The following is a 16,805-nucleotide window of genomic DNA, read 5'->3' as shown; positions in this document are numbered from 1 at the left end:
GTTTAATGACCACGTTGGGATATAACACTATTGTCTTTTTCAGGGTGCCGAGCACCACCTTACTGTCATCGCCTTGTGAGTGGGACTGGCGCCCCGGCCACACCTCCAGGCCCAAATACTCCCCGAGACACAGACCTGTCCCCGTGGACAGCCTGCCTCACCAGGTAACCAGCTTCTCTGTCTCTCCTTAGTCTAGCCACTGCCTTGCCTCCGCCTCACGTGCAATCTCAAATATTTCGCATCCTAGAGGTAATTAATGTTGTTGCTATAGAATTATATGAAATATCAAAAAAGAAAGATATGAACTATCAAGTAAATGATTCATTAGCAAATACAATTTTATTATAATGCAGGATTCCCCCACTATCCAAAAGTAGAGTGTTCCTATGAAACCTTTCATAAGCCAAAATTGTGTAAAGCGAGGGAACCATTGTCATTCATTTAAGTGGGAAACATTTAGAGAGTTCTTCTCACTCTGAAGCCTGCTCTTAGAGATCCTATAGGACAGTGTAGAACTGCCTCTGTGGGTTTCTGAGACTGTAACTCCTTATGGGAGTAGAAAGTCCGGTCCCCACCCTGAGCAGGAGCCAGGGCTTTCTAGTCCCCTCAAATACCTCACTATAAACCACGGCAAGTAAAACACAACACTGAAAGCAGCAGCGACCTAGAGTGTTCACAGACAGAGCCGAGCTAAGGCTGACACTGAGTTGAATGTAGCTTCTAGGGTGGGAGGTTGTCGGGGAAACCACTCTCATGGTGCCAGTGTGCTGAACCTTTCAGGGCTTGCCGCTGTGAAACAAACGGACTGAAAACAGGTCTTAACACAGACCTTTCATAAAAGTGGAGGGAGCCCTGGGGCATAATGGAGGACATGTTGGGCTGCTAACGACAGGATCAGCAGTTCAAAACCACCAGCTGCTCGGTAGAAGAAAGAGGAGGCTTTCCACTCTCCTAAAGAGTTACAGTCTCAGAAACTCACAGGGGCAGCTCTACTTTGGTTTATCAACTCGATGGCAATGAGTTTGGTTTGGTTCATGGAAGTGAAGAGGTGTAGAGCAAACTTTGGAAAAGCAGGATGTACCTACCTCTAATGCCTTTAATGGAAGTACCTCTAATACCTTTAATGGAAGAACACAAGCCTCCTATCTGCATTCTGGTCTACCTTGACTGACACCACTCTCCTAGGGTTGTCTGAATGTTAATCAGAGACCTGGCATCCCCAGCTGTGGTCCAGAATAAACGCCAACTGGTAGTAACTCTTTCTGAGCCATGATGGCCTAGAGGCTACACAGCTGGTGGCGAAGCGCCAGGTCAGCCGTTTGAAAGAGCCAGTCGCTCTGGTTGTTTCTCACAAGAGAAAACAGGAGGAAGACTGGGCTCTCCTCCCACCAAGAGTCACAGGCTTGGAAACCCACAGGGAATTCACTCAGCGGCACTGAGCTTTGTTTTTTGATGGTAGGGGACAATGGGGTTTGGGGATGGTTATTTTTTGGTCCCAGTGGTTAGAGATCATTCTGGTACATTACATTTTTCATTATCATTGTGGCCATCATTTTGTAATCACTGGCTAAAAATATAAGAAGATATCAATTATGCTGGCTTCTAAAAACCGCGTACTTACTTTTAGCACAGGAATGAAAAGCAAATATTATCTAGTCAGTTTAAGTACAAATTAAATGCGCTTTATAAGGCATGAAAATTTCTTTTCAAATCGATCACAATGATCTGACATATTAACCCCCCCTCCCCCAGGGGGATGAACAACAGAAAAATGGGTGGAGACAGAGGTCAGTATAACACCCCCAAAAAAAATATTTTATAAATTATCAAGGGTTCATGAGGGAGAGACAGTAGGGTAGGGAGGAGGGAATGAGATGCTGATACTAAGGGCTCAAGTAGAAAGAAAATGTTTTGAAAATGATGATGGTAATATATGTACAAATGTGCTTGACACAATGGATAAATGTATGGATTATGATAAGAGCTGTAGGAACCCCCAATAAAATGATTTTTAAAAAATCCCCAAAACTAACAGCAGCGAACTCACATGAAAGCAGCTAGCATATTTCCATCTGGCATGTCTCTTTGGGAAAACAAATGTGCTCAATAGAGTCACAGCATTGTTCTGTCCCCAAGAGCCCTGGGTAGCCAGGGCCTTAAATGACTTGTGTCCTGTGCATGAAGCATTTATTTATATGTTTGTACCTCGCAGCTTATTCTTCTGTGATTTCCCTTTTTTCTTATCTTATTCTTTGAAACATTTTGCTGTGCCGTAGGTGGCTATTTGCATAGCAAACCAGTTTTCCCAATGAATAGTTCATATAAAAAAGAAAATTTCTTTTCACAGATGTTGGAATGTATTTGTTCTTAGTTAGCCTTTAACGCCTGATTATAGGCCAGTCCATGGTTGGCTGGAATGGGGGTGGAATTTTTTCCCCCCAGGTACTTGTTTGATAATTCCTGCTGGCTTAAGGTCTCAGCCCCTTAGTCTAGTTCAGTGTGAATTGCACACTCCAGAAAAGTGGGAAGGAGTTCAAGTCCCGTGCCTCCTGGCTGTGTGGTGCTGGGCACGGCCTTCTTGTGTCCGAGCCTTCATGCCTTCATCTTTGCAACAGGAATGGCATCGTGAAGGCACGTGAGTTTACGCAGAGCAAGCTTCTGCCTGTGATGGAGGCCTTTCTCCAAGCTCTGAGACAACTGCCTCCTGAGGGAGTCGTAAGCACAATTGGGCAAAGTTGGTCATGCTTCCTTTAGACCCCATGCTCATTGCTATCGAGTCGATGCCCTCTCATAGCCACCCTGTAGGACGGGGGGACCTGCCCCTGTCAGTTCCCGAGACGGTTACCCTTTAAAGCCCCTTCTTTCTCTTGGGGAGCGGCTGGTGGTTTTCAAGTTTGGACCTTGCCGTGAGCAACCTCATGCGGAATCACTGCACCATCAGTTAGGAAAGGCCAGTCCCTGGAAATGGCTACTATGTTTGGGAACGTACAGAGAGTCCGTGAAACTCAGCGAGGCGGACGGACTCGGGCACTGCCACGGCTGAGTCTAACACATCACAGTCAACCGTGGGGTGGGTGAAGGGCTGGCAGCGTTTGTTCTGACGTCCACCAGGTCTCCGTGACCCTCGGCTGACTCGATGGCAGCTTACAGCAATGACAAGCCCACACCCCGCTGAGCCCACAGGGCTTGCAGTGGGTTTTGTTCATTGAGATGTTCTCTCCCGAAGGGAACTTCCTGGTACAGGCTTCTAGGTTGGGGCTGTGGATGGAGTGAAATGGGACCGGGAGGACTGTGGAGGGTGGCCAGGGGGTTGGAGCGAGTGGGGTCTGTCGGAGGGACCGGCCCTCTCTGACTGAGGCCGGCCCCTCCCTGAACTTCTGGCCACAGTTTGGTTTCCTGTGTGCACCTACTCCAGAGCTCTTCCGTGCGTAAACACTCCAGCTTGAGTTTCTGGGATGAATCAGCTTCAGGAGACCTTGGGTGGCAAGAGTCTTCTCCAGGGCATTCTACATCGCCCTAGTTTCCGAGCCAGCGACATTTATGAAGCGCCTTTTGGGTGCCACCTGTGGGGCCCGGTGTTTTAACCTCAGCACAGCCCCAAGAGGAAGGCGTTCCTTCTGCCAAGAAGGAAGCAGAGTCAAAGGTTTTAACTGATTTTTCCGAGCGAGATTGCCAGCGAGCAGAAGCAGTACTGTTTGTCCCGCGTTTGTAAGTTCCCGCTTTTGATAAACTGAAACCTCTCAGATGGGTTCCAGGGCAGGATTCTCAGTGGCCTCTCGTACAGCTTCTCCCCCTTTTGGGCTTGTGCCCGCACAGCTGGTCTCGGGGTCACGTTTGAGCACCACAAACTGGGAGGGCTCCCCATCCCCCTGCCTGTTTGTCATCTGGCGGCGACTTGCCTGTGGCTTTGATGCTGGAAGCCTTGCCATTGGTGTTTCCAATATCAGCAGGGGTGGACAGGTTCTGGCGGAGTGTCCAAACTCGGGATGAGACTAGGAAGAAAGACCTGGCGATCTATTGCTGAAAACGAGCCACCGGAAACCCTGGATCACAGGAGAAACTGGCCCGAAGAGTGCTGGAGGAGGGGCCCCGGAGGCTGGGGTGCGTTTGGAATATACGACCCTGGCGCTCGAGCATATGTGAAGCTGGTGCTGGGCTGGGTAGCTTTCTGTTCATTTCTACACTGGCCGCCATGAGTCCTAGCTAGCCGCTGGTAACCGAGGTGGTAACAACCTGGGGGTATTTCTATCAGCTGGTTTAGGGCTGGTTTATAAATGGTGGGTGTGGCCAGTTTCCCCTACCTGTGGTTAAGAGATTCTTTCCTGAAACATTTAATGAGCACCTTGTGGGGCATTGCCAGAGGGAAATTCAGAGGAAAAGAAAGGCTCTTCCCTGGGGGACTTTAGAGTGGACTTTGGAAATAGCCATTGCCTCCCGGTGTCTAAGATCTAGTCTCACATCCTCTCTCTCAATTGAAAGACCTATTCTCACTTCCTCTCAATTGAGTAGTCGGGGAGTCCCCTGGAGGAGGTGAGCTTTGAGAGGGGTCGTGAGGATGCCAATAAGTAAGTCTAGTGTGTTAAAAGTGGGGAAAGAAACTCAAGACGCGGAGACGGCACATCAGAGGACCCGGGAGACTGCGTTAGAGTGGACGAAAATTTATCTTGTTTATCTTATTGGAAGAATTCTGAGCTATTGACTCTTGACATGAAACTTTGACGTAGAATACTCATGATTAAAGCTTGAGCTCATTTGTATGCTTATAATTCAGCAGGTACTGTGCTAAACCCCTGACCTGCATGGTCTTGCTTAATTCTCATACCTCACTCTTTGAAGTGTAGAAGCGAGTGCCTGAGAGAGTCTTAAGTCAGGAGTCACACAGCTTCTAGGTCAACCATTCGGACTTGACATTTCCGTAGGTCAAACACAGGGGAATAGAGGCAATCTATTCATAAGGTTCTGCCCTACAGGGCAGGCTGGGGCCCGTGGAGACCCAGGCCTGTGTGACTTCACAGCTGTACCACTGCACTGGCTTCTAGAATGTTCTCTGTGTCTGCCATATTTCCTCATGGCTCAACGGGAAAAGCCCTGGTGTGGAGATCAGGGTGACTTAGTTTTTGGTGCTGGCATGTCCAGATAAGACGTTCAAATATTTCAGTTTGATTTGAAGTGTCCGCATAGTTCAAATGGTGACCGTCCTTCGCTGTTAGCCCGAAAGTTAGAAGATTGCGTCAACTCAGGGGTTACCTTACAAGAAAGTCTGGCAATCTACTTCCTAAAAGTCAACCGCTGAAGACCCCGTGGAGCAAGTGTCACTCTGACCCCCATGGGGGGCCACATGAGTCAGAGCCCACTCCACAGCCACTGCCCCCACCCGTACCCCAACCCGGTATTAGAAGACTCCTGGGAAGTCATTTGATATATGAGACCTTTAACACTTAATGAAAGAAAAAGGTTACATTTTTCAAAATGATGATACTCCTTTTGCGATTAAAATGTTGGGATAGCTGTCAATATTCAGGCTATGTAAGCATCAAGGTCCAACTCTCGGAGCCCCAGCGGGGTCGGGGTTGCATGGTTGTCTGCTGCCACTGCAAGGTGAGCAGTCTGAACACACCAACTGTCCCCCCGAGAAAGGATGAGGCTCTCTGCTCCCGTGAAAACTTACAGCCTTGGAGACCCACAGGGGCAGCTCTTCTCTGTCTGAGAGGGTCTCTGCGAGTCAGAATTGACCCGAAGGTCGTGGGCCATTCTTACTTACTTCCTAATGCTTCCATTGCCGTCAAACTTGTTCTCCAAACAAAAACCGGAGTGCCAGGTTTACCCATGCAACCAACAAGACCGAGTGTTGGCCATGGGGCCTATCTGGGAATCTGAGATGTCCGGACATATGAGTAGAGCGCACAGATGTGTAATAGTCAAGGTCGGTCGTTTGAAGCAGTGACAAGGAGTTTTTGAAACATAAACTTAATTATAGTCCCGCATGTTTAAAAGAGTCTGGGACCTAAAAATTAAAAGAAGACTAACCCACACCCAAACCACCAGTGTCATGTAGATGCCACTCAGAGGAGCCCCATTGGGTTTCCCGGGTTATGAATCTTCATGGGAGCAGACAGCCTCACTTGTCTCCCTCGGAACAGCGAATGGGTCTGAACTGCCAATCTTGTGGCTACAAGCCCAAAGCTGACCCAACAGCACCACCATGGCTCCTTAAACAAGAAGACTCGGAACTTGCAAAGGAGTCTTGGTGGCTTAGTGAGTTAAATATTGAGTTACTACAAGGTGGCTGGTTCCAGCCCACCAGCCGCTTCACGGGAGAAAGATGATGCTGGCTACAGCAGTAAAGATTTACAATCATGGAAACCCAACGGGGAGGTTCTACTCTGTCCTATGGAGTTGCCATGAGCCAGATTGAACTGATGGCAGTGAGTTTAAATAAAATTTAAAAAAAACAAAAAGAGAGAGTCTTGTCAGGCCGGAGCCCTCTCCCCCACTTTCATAGCCAAACTTCTTTCTTTTTTATTTTCTACATTGTAAAAGTTTTTATTTTATACATTTTACTTCATGTTAATAAACTTTATTTAAGGACTTTTACATGTCTGTCATTTGTCATCCATCGGTTACTACTTAGTGCCTTTAAATCTTGTAAAAGTTCATCTTCAAGATAGCCCTTTTTTTTTTATTTGCCCCCACCCCCTTCCCTGACTGCCTCCCCCTCTTCACCCTTTTCCCCTCCCCCCTTCCCCTCAACCCCCGCCCAAGATAGCCCTTTTTAAGGAGCCCATGCTAAAAGCCAACATTGTCAAGATACTGCCCAGTAGGCATTCATTCATCTCAGATCTTGAAAAAGTAGCACAGAAACCAAATTTACTGAGGAGGAGATAAAGCTTGTAGAACATGTGTATCTTCAACATTTTTTTAGTGGAGATCTCAGCAATGTCCCCAGTTGGTTGTACGCTAGCGAGGTAGCAAAGGCAAACCCCCTGGGAAATCATAGTCAAGTTTTTACCATGGTTCCTTGTGAATCTAGGTCCCTGTCCTTCAATCCCTTGTCTTTCTCTCCAGCACTTTCTCCTCACTTTTGGCCAGCCGGAGCAGCACACACTTAGTTCACTTCAGTTCACACTCACAGCACTGGTTTCACACTGCTAGCTGTGAGCTGGGGATGCGGGTGGCTTAGTGGGAAAACTCTCGCCTTCCATGTAGCGGTTCAGGTTCAATGTCTGGTCCGTGCACCTCATGTATACCCACCACTGTCGTTGTTTGTGGGGGTTTCTCCTATGGCTTCTGAAGTCGAACAACTTTCTGTGGTGCTTATAACTAGCAAAGCCTTAGCAGAAAGGCCTGGAGATCTATTTCTGAAGGCCAGCCAGTGAAATCCCTATGGGTTGCAATGGTCAAACCTGCAACCCCATACTAGGGATGGCCTCGTCCTGGGTAGCTTGGAGATGGAGGGGATTCCCATGAATTGGGGGGTGGGGGGTGGGGGGCAACTTATGACAATGACAACAAACCAGTTTCAAAAACACTTTCATAAAAGGAAGCATTGAGAAGCACACCAGCCTGTGCGATCACGAGGTGTCGAAGGGATCAGGTATAAGGCATCATCAGAAAAAAAAAAATCTTACCACAGTGAATGAAGGGGGTAGTGCAGAGTGGAGACCCAAAGCCCATTTGTCGGCCACTGGAGATCCCCTCACAGAGGGGTCTAGGGGAGGAGATGAGTCAGTCAGGGTGTGATGTAGCACCGATGAAGAATACAGCTTTCCCCCAGATCCTGGATGCTTCCTCCCCCCAACTACCATGATCCGAATTCTACCTTGCAGGGCGGGATAGGGCAGAGGTTGTACACTGGTGCATGTGGGAGCTGGAGGCACAGGGAATCCAGGGTGGATGATACCTTCAGGACCAGGAGTGTGAGGGGCGATGCTGAGAGAGTGGAGGGTGAGTGAGTTGGAAAGGGGGAACCGATTACAAGGATCCACTTGTGACCTCCTCCCTGGGGGACGGACAACAGAAAAGGGGGTGAAGGGAGACGTTGGACAGGGCAAGATATGACAAAATAATAAACATAAATTATCAAGGGTTCATGAGGGAGGGGGAGCGGGGAGGGAGGGGACAAAAGAGGACTTGATGCAAAGGGCTTAAGTGGAGAGCAAATGCTTTGAAAATGATGAGGGCAAAGAATGTACAGATGTGCTTTATACAATTGATGTCTGTATGGATTGTGATAAGAGTTGTATGAGTACCTAATAAAATGTTTTAAAAAAAAGGAAGCATTGGTTCAGCGAATGATGGCATCGTCATCCCAATGGAATATTACATACCCACAAAGATGATGTGTTAGTCTCTATTGCCCTGGAAAGATAGGCCGTGTTGTCATGTAGAAATTACTGTTTCAGGCTGCTGTTAAACCAATTCCGACTCATAGTGACCCCAGGAGACAGAATTGAATTGCCTCACAGGGTTTTCTTGACTGTAAATTATTTTTCTTTATAAATCATTTTAGGGGGGTGGGGCTCTTACAGCTCTTATAACAATCCATACCTCAGTTGTGTCAAGCACATTTGTACATATGTTACCATCATCATTTTCAAAACATTTTCTTTCTACTTGAGTCTTCGGAATCAGCTCCTCTCCTGGATTCCCTGTGTTGAGAGCTCTTATCTGTACCAGTGTACATGCTCCGGTTTAGCCAGATTTGTAATGTAGAACTGAGGTTTTGATGTGGGGGGGAGGGGGCTGGGTGGGGGGGGGATGGAAGAAGCGTTAAAGAACTAGAGCAGTGGTTCTCAACCTTCCTAATGCCGCGACCCTTTCATACAGTTCCTCATTTTGTGGTGACCCCCCAACCATCAAATTATTTTCGTTGCTACTTCATCACTGTCATTTTGCTACTGTTAAGAGTCAGGCGACCCCTGTGGAAGGGTCATTTGACCCCCAAAGGGGTCGCAACCCACAGGTTGAGAACCACTAAATAGAGGAATGTTGTGTGTGTCATTGGGGCTCTACTGCACCCTGGCTGGCTCATCCCGCCTTGCGACCCTTCTGTGAGGGGATGTCCAGTTGTCTACAGATGGGCTTTGGGTCGCCACTCCACCTTCCTCATTCACATCGTGATTGTTTTGGGTCTTCTGATGCCTAATACTGGATCCTGTCGACACCTCGTGATCACACAGGTTCTTGGCTGTGATCTTTACTGAAGTGGATTGCAGGCTAGGTTTTCCTCTGGCAGAGGAGCTGACCCGTTCGAAACACCTACTTCTCAGGTAGTAGTAATCGTTTAGCCTTTGCCGTGTAAGACAGCGGCTCTAGTGTAGCCCCAGGTGGGGACAGTGCTGGAGTCCTGCTGATCTGCGTGCAGAGACACTTGGAAGGGAGCTCTTCCAGGAGGTGACTCTGGATGGTGATACGCAGTTGTGTTACTTTTTGTTGGTGTGTGTGTACGATCTTCCCTGTGGTTGTGGAAATAAACAGGTATCATTTATGTAATAATAACTGAGATCCTGAGTGTATGACGTGCACGTGCGCGCGCGCACACACACACACGGGGGTACCCCCCAAAAAAGCCCGTATTAAAATTTTTTTTACAAAAAACTTTATCACCTTCAAAATATTCTCCATGACACTTAATACATCTGTCAAATCTGCGATTCCACTCTTGGAAACATTTTTCAAACACATCTGTTTGGATGGCTGACAGCACCTCCCTCGTTTTTTTCTTCACCTCTTCTACGTCCTCAAATTGCTGTCCTTTCATGACCCTCTTCACAAAGAGCGAGGGCAGGTGAGTAAGGTCCATGGGGTAAGAGAGTCATGCTGGGATTTTTTGCCAAAACCTGGTGCACTGAGATGGCTGGGTGAACAGGTTATAGTGGAAAAACCAGTTTCCATCTGCCACAAATCAGGTCTTTTTTATTGCAGTTATGCAATCTTAGCTTGATAAACAGTCTGACCTGGTGGAACGAACTCCAAATGCACTATTCCCCCCACATTTAAAAAACCAAGTGCGCATCATCTTTTTTTTTTTTTTAACAATTTATTGGGGCTCATACAACTCTTATCACAATCCATACATATACATACATCAATTGTATAAAGCACTTCCATACATTCCCTGCCCCAATCATTCTCAAGGCATTTGCTCTCCACTTAAGCCCCCTGCATCAGGTCCTCTTTTTTTCCCCCTCCCTCCCCTTTCCCCCCTCCCTCATGTGCCCTTGGTAATTTATACCTCGTTATTTTTGTCATATCTTGCCCTATCCGGAGTCTCCCTTCCCCCCTTCTCTGCTGTCCCTCTCCCAGGGAAGAGGTCCCATGTGGATCCTTGTAATCAGTTCCCCCTTTCCAACCCACTCACCCTCCACTCTCCCAGCATCATCCCTCACACCCTTGGTCCTGAAGGTATCATCCACCCTGGATTCCCTGTACCTCCAGCCCTCATATGTACCAGTGTACAGCCTCTGTCCTATCCAGCCCTGCAAGCTAGAATTTGGATCATGGTAGTTGGGGGGAGGAAGCATCCAGGATCTGGGGGAAAGCTGTGTTCTTCATCGGTACTACCTCGCACCCTAATTAACCCATCTCCTCTCCTAAACTCCTCTATGAGGGGATCTCCATTGGCCGACACTTGGGCCTTGGGTCTCCACTCTGCACTTCCCCCTTCATTTAATATGGTATATATATATACATATACATATATACATATACATACATACACACACTTATATCTTTTTTTTTTTTTGCATGATGCCTTATACCTGGTATCTTGGCACCTCGTGATCGCACTGGCCAGTGTGCTTCTTCCATGTGGGCTTATTTGCTTCTGAGCTAGATGGCCGCTTGTTCACCTTCAAGCCTTTAAGACCCCAGACACTATCTCTTTTGATAGCCGGGCACCATCAGCTTTCTTCACCACATTTGCTTAGCGCATCATCTTGATCTTTGATTTCACTTGAGGAGCTTTTTCGGGGCAAGATGATGATGGTGTCTCCCACTGGCTTGATTGATGTTTGCTTTCAGGGTTGTCAGAATAGCACCATGTCTGCCACCAGTAATGACCTTGAAAAAAAAGTCTGGGTCACTTTGGAGTTGTTCTTTCAAAGCACCTATGTTGACGCTCTTTTCCCTGGCAAGTCAGAACCCGAGGCACCAATGTCATAGCTACCTTCCTCATTCCCAAATCTTCTGTTAAAATTCGCTGAACTGAGTTCCACGATAGTCCAGATAATTTCCCCATCTCTTCAATGGTTCATCATAGGTCTTCAAGCACAAATGCACAAATGTTGTGAACATTTTCATCCACTAGGGAAGTTGACAGACGTCCAGAATGAGGTTTGTCATCAATAGACATTTCACCTTTTTGGAAAAGAGAAAACTACCCGTACACTTGAGTTTTTTCCTGTAATGCTGTCATTGTAAGCTGTGTTCAACATCACAACAGTTTCTGCTGCATTTTTCCCAAGCAGGAAACAAAATTTCACTGCAGCACGCTTTTCTCTTAAATTGGCCAACATGAAAAACAAGGTTTGAGCGAAACTTCTTTTATGAAAAAATTCACTGTGACCAGAGAGATCCTTCCCTGGTGATGCCATTGGGTGCACTGTCTTGGAGTTGATGCCGACTCATAGCAACCTTATAGGACAGGGTAGACCTGCCCTGTGAGTTTCCGAGATGGTCACGCTGTACAGGAGTAGAAAGCCCTGTCTTTCTCCTGAAGAGGGGTTGGTGGTTTCAGAGTGCTGATATGGTGGTGTTAGTGGCAGCCCATCCCTGGCAGCTGTTCATACGCTTTGTCTTCTAAAGATTCTTGTATCTATTTTATGTGTCTTATTGCTATAGTTTATTGTGCCAGCCTGGCCGATAAACACAAGTAGGATTAACTGAAGGGCAGAGGGATAAATGGCTCGGTGAGCCTCACCTTGCTTGTTCTGTGCCTCAGTTTAAAGGGGTACACTACCTATGGGATGCCTAGCCTGTGGACTGTGTCGCTGTAAGTTGAGGTCCCTTTAAGCCCACACGATTGGAATGTTCATCTCTGGAGCTGGGGACTGACAGTTGATGACAGTTGGGGACCTGCCTTGCTGTTTGCTGCCTGGGGATATATAGCCCAGCTCTCTCTACAGAAGGGGACTGGCACCTGGCAGCTCTCAAAACTTGAAGGACTGCTAGTGTCTCACTGCTTTATAATTTAACTGTTAATTTCTTGTATTATCTATCTGTATAGTATTTAACAGTTTATTTCTTGAATTATATATCTATCTTTATAAATATATTTATATATAATTACTAGCAATCTGGTTTGTCTCTCTAGAGAACTCTGTCCAATACACTCATGTAAGTGAGAGCATGCAGTATTTACCCTTTTGTGACCATCATATTTCACACAGCATAATATTTTTCTGGTTCATCCATTAGTGAGGCATGTATCAGGAGTTCATTTCGCTTTATCCCTTCATCTGTTGATGGAGAGGGAATTTTACGTGATAACCTTTTTGACTTAGAGTCTTGTGTTCATCTGGGTGGACTACAGAAACAAATTCCTAGACACTCATCTGTGTTTGGGAAAGAGCTTTAGATACAAGAGCAATTGAATATTGAGAAAGCATCCCAGCCCAGTCCAGATCAAGTCCTCAAGTGCAAGATGAGTCCATATGTCTGATACCAATCTATGATGTCCTCTTCAGACTCAGGAAACACATGCAATGACACTGCATGCAGGAAGATCACAGGCCAGTGGGTGGGAAGCCTTGTGGATCCAGGGGCATTGTAAGCATCTCAGTGTTGGCAGGGGTTTCCATGTGGCTTTTCCAGGTCCAGGCTCCGGCTGCCAGCAGCATAGCTTCATGTGTCTTGTCAGTAGAGAGTCTCTCAGGGAGTGAGCAGAGAAAAAGTGTCTCCCATCTCCAAGGAGGGAATACCAGAGTTCCCAGAATCCTCAGGAAAAGGCCATGCTCACACAGAGGCCTCATTGGCTATATAATGATTGCGACTCCTTCCCTCTTAATCCTCTCAAGTAGCAAATTGACACCAGATTATGTAACTACCACAAATCTTTGTACTTAAAAAAAGTATATATATATATATTAGGGGAGTGGGGCTCTGAAATTCAGTTGGATGCTAGAATGACATTCGAATAGCGAAATCTAACTAAATGGCTCCTTGGATGATGTCAAGTTGCATTTGTGGCCTGTATCCTTTTAATATTGATTAGGAAGGGCTTGACGATCTGGATTTCCCAAAACAGTTTGCGTGAACCTCACTTCTACTTCTGCATCAGAAAAACCCCCAGCCCTCTGGGATGCTGTTCAAAGAAACTAAAAGGGAAAGCACAAGAACAACCTTGAAAGAATAAAAAGCCCTGACTCTATGGAGGTGTCTTGTTGTGGTAGGAAAAACCACCAACACCGCCCCCCCCCGCCCCCGAATCTGATTCATCGTGTCTCTACATAGGGTTTCTGAGACTACACCTCTTTATGGGAGCAGATAGTCTTATCGTTCTGCCATGGCGTGGTTGGGTTAAACAGCTGGCCTTGTGGTTAACAGCCCCACGCCTAACCACCGTGTGCCAGGCCTTCTTAACTGCAGCAGACAGAGGCCCTGCCTTCGGGAGCCAGGGAGCAGTGGGGGGAAGGGCCTTGGACTCTGGCACACTTGGGCTTGGTATCTGCCCTGCCATCTCCTCGATGGTGACATTGGGTTGAGAGGCTTTCAACTCTGAAGCTCAAGTAGGGATAATAATATCTAACACACAGTGTTTCTGTGAAGCTTTGCATTAAATGTGTCAAAACAGTTTCTGAAGTGGTCAGAACTACCAGTGTGGTACTGGTAGAAGGATAGACACAGAGGCCAATGGAAGAGAATTGAGCATTCAGAAGTGAACCCACATATCTGTGTAACTGATCTCTCTCTGATTTGTGGTGAAAATCAACTTTCAGACATATTCCCTCTCACCAATTTCCACATTTTTTGACAAAACTGCCAAATCAAATCTATGGAGAAAGAATATACATCATCTCTTCAACAAAGACTGATTGGCCCAATGTCTATCTATATAAGAGAGGCAGGACAAACAATCCCGGGAGAAAACAATGGGACCTGTGTTCCAGGGGGACATGGAAGAGGAGGGGGTGGGAAGGAGGCGCCAACAAACTCACGGATAAAGGAACAACAAGAGATCTAAAATTGATGGGGAAGAGTGGGGAGAATTCCTGGTGGGGTTTGATCAAGTGCAATGTGTCCAAGAGGAGTCACTGAGAGCCGAGTAGAGGGTGAGCATGATAGTGGGACAGGAGGAAGGTGAAAGGAAATAGCACAAAGAAGTAGGAAGCAAAAGCTATTTATAGAGGTGTAGCTATAGGCATGTATATATGTAAACATATTAATTTATAATGAAAGAAATAGAGGCCAATGTACATATATTTATATGTTAAGTATTAAGATAGCTTGCAGACTTTGGGGCCTCTATTCAAGGCCTCCCTACACACAAGAACACTTAGTTCTAATAACCTGGCACTCTTTGATACCTTCCTGACATGATCGCTAAAGACGAAATGGGTACATAAGCAAATGTGATGAAGAAAGTAGATGGTGCCTGGCTATCAAGAGATATAGTATCAGGGGTCTTAAAGGCTTGAAGTTAAAGAAGTGGCCATCTAGCAGGGAAGCAACAAAACCCACATGGAAGAAGCACACCAACCTGTGTGATCATTAGGCGTCCACAGGGTCAGGAATCAGGTATCAAAGGATCCAAAACAAACAATTATATTGATGTGAATGAAGGGGTTTGGAGTGGAGACCCAAAGCCCATCTGTAGAAAATTGGCCATCTCCCCACAGAAGGGTTACAAGGAAGGGACGATTCAGCCAGGGTGCAGCAGAGCACTGACAAAACACACATCATTCCTCTAGTTCCTGAATGCTTCCTCCCCCCATTACCATGACCCAGTTCTACCTTACAAATCCAGCTAGACTGGAGTATACACATTGGTACAGATAAGAACTCTGGATACATGGAATTCAGGACAGCTAAATCCCTCAGGAACAGTAGTAAGAGTAGTGATATCATGAGGGTAGGGGGATGGTGAGAGTGGGGTGGGGGGAGGAGAGAAAAGGGACACCCATCACAAGGTTGGGTATAGCCCACCCCCCCGGGGGACGAATAACAGAAATGTGGTTAAAGGGAGACAACAGACAGTGTAGGACTTGAAATAAAAACAATAATATATAATTGATCAAGGATTCACAGAGGTGGGAGGTGAGGGAGGGAGGAGAAAAATGAGGAACTGATACCCAGGGAGGGGAAAAAAGAGCTTTCTACTCAAGTAGAAAGAAAATACTTTGGAAATGTTGATGGCAACATATAATACAAGTGTGCTTCCTACAATTGAATGATGGATTGTTTAAACAATAAAGAGTTCTGGGATAATTGTATCTCTATTTGACAAAAACAACAACAACAACAAAAAACACAACAAAAAACCGAGAAAGATGAAGTTGGGCCTGTACCTCACACCATACAAGCAGCTTCAACAAGTTTGTGGAAAACAGCCATTATGTTTTCATTTCACTTTTCTGTGAACATTTTGAAGTCCCCTCATGTGGATGTGGGTATCTGTATAGAGGAGGAGCCTTGGTTACACAATGGGCTGCTAACTGCAAGGTCAGCGGTTTGAAACCAACAGCCTTTCCTTGGGAGAAAGCCAAGGCTTTCTACTTCTGTAGAAAGAAAGGAGCTAACAGCGTCAGAAACTCACAGGGACAGTTCCCTGTGCTGTAGGGTCGCATGAGTAGGCATTGACTCGATGGCGGTGAGTTTTGGGTTTGTTTTCTTTTTGTATATAAAAAAATGAACTCAAAGTTCATCATCTAAACACAACGACTGAAACCGTTAAGAGGAAAACATACGGTTGAGACTTCAAGACTTTGTTTTTGACTATGGATATTTAGATACGATGTCCAAAGCACATGTCACAGAGAATAGAGATAAAATGAGTCGCATCAAAATGAGACTTGGGGGAGGAGGGAGCGGGGAGGGGGGGAAATGAGGAGCTGATACCAAGGGTTCAAGCAGAAAGCAAATGTTTTGAGAATGAAGATGGCAACAAATGTACAAATGTGCTCGACACACTAGATGGATGTATGGATTGTGATAAGACTTGTACGAGCCCCCAATAAAATGATTTATTTTAAAAGAATGAAATTTTGGTTTGGGCATTAAAGGACTGTTTCCAGAAAGCACAGCGATGACCTGCAGGTGGGAGACATTATTTGGGAAACTTAAAAGGGTTTCATGTTCGTTCCATATAATGAATTTCCACAATGAAAGAAGCAAAAGGTGAAGAACCCAATTGAAAAATGGGTAAAGTACTTGGGTAGACATTTCTCTGAAGAAGATAATACAAGAAAATGCAGAAAAAGTTGCTTGGTGTCAATCAAACCAGCTCCTGTCAGGTCCTTGTCAACTCAGGGTGACGTGTGTGTGTGTGTGTGTGTGTGTGTGTGTGTGTTGGAGGAGCACTTTTTCTCCCAAGGCCTTTCTTCTGAAGTGCTCTGGGCAGACCAGACTGTTTACCTTTGGTAGCAGCAGCCGTGCGTACCACCCTGTCGGAGCGCAGGAGGTGACTCTCCAATCCGCAAGGCCACCAGCTGCTCCGCAGCAGAAAGTCGGCTTTCTACTCCCGTAAACAGCTACAGTCTCGGGAATCCACAGGGATTCCCTAGGAGTCTGCATTGCCTCGATGGCAGTGAGTGTGGTTTGGTGACTTGTCGTCATTAAGGAAATGCAAGTCATTTCCACAATGAGAT

General features: G+C 46.3%; 1 protein-coding gene across 4 annotated transcripts in view; it reads left to right on the top strand.

The window, feature by feature from the left end:
- The window catches only part of TJP2 (tight junction protein 2), a 172,068-nt gene that overhangs the window by 39,355 nt on the left and 115,908 nt on the right, over positions 1-16,805 (top strand). For all 4 annotated transcript variants that reach the window (XM_075560565.1, XM_075560564.1, XM_075560562.1 and 1 more), the window contains one exon: positions 44-164. The gene's annotated coding sequence lies outside the window, so the exon portion shown is untranslated. Of the gene's footprint in view, positions 1-43; positions 165-16,805 lie in introns of those variants that run through there.

Source organism: Tenrec ecaudatus, chromosome 10, assembly GCF_050624435.1.
Source record: "Tenrec ecaudatus isolate mTenEca1 chromosome 10, mTenEca1.hap1, whole genome shotgun sequence".
In the NCBI taxonomy this organism is placed as follows: Eukaryota; Metazoa; Chordata; class Mammalia; order Afrosoricida; family Tenrecidae; genus Tenrec; species Tenrec ecaudatus.
Note: the sequence above shows the minus strand (reverse complement) of the source record. Positions and strands in the feature narration are given on the sequence as shown.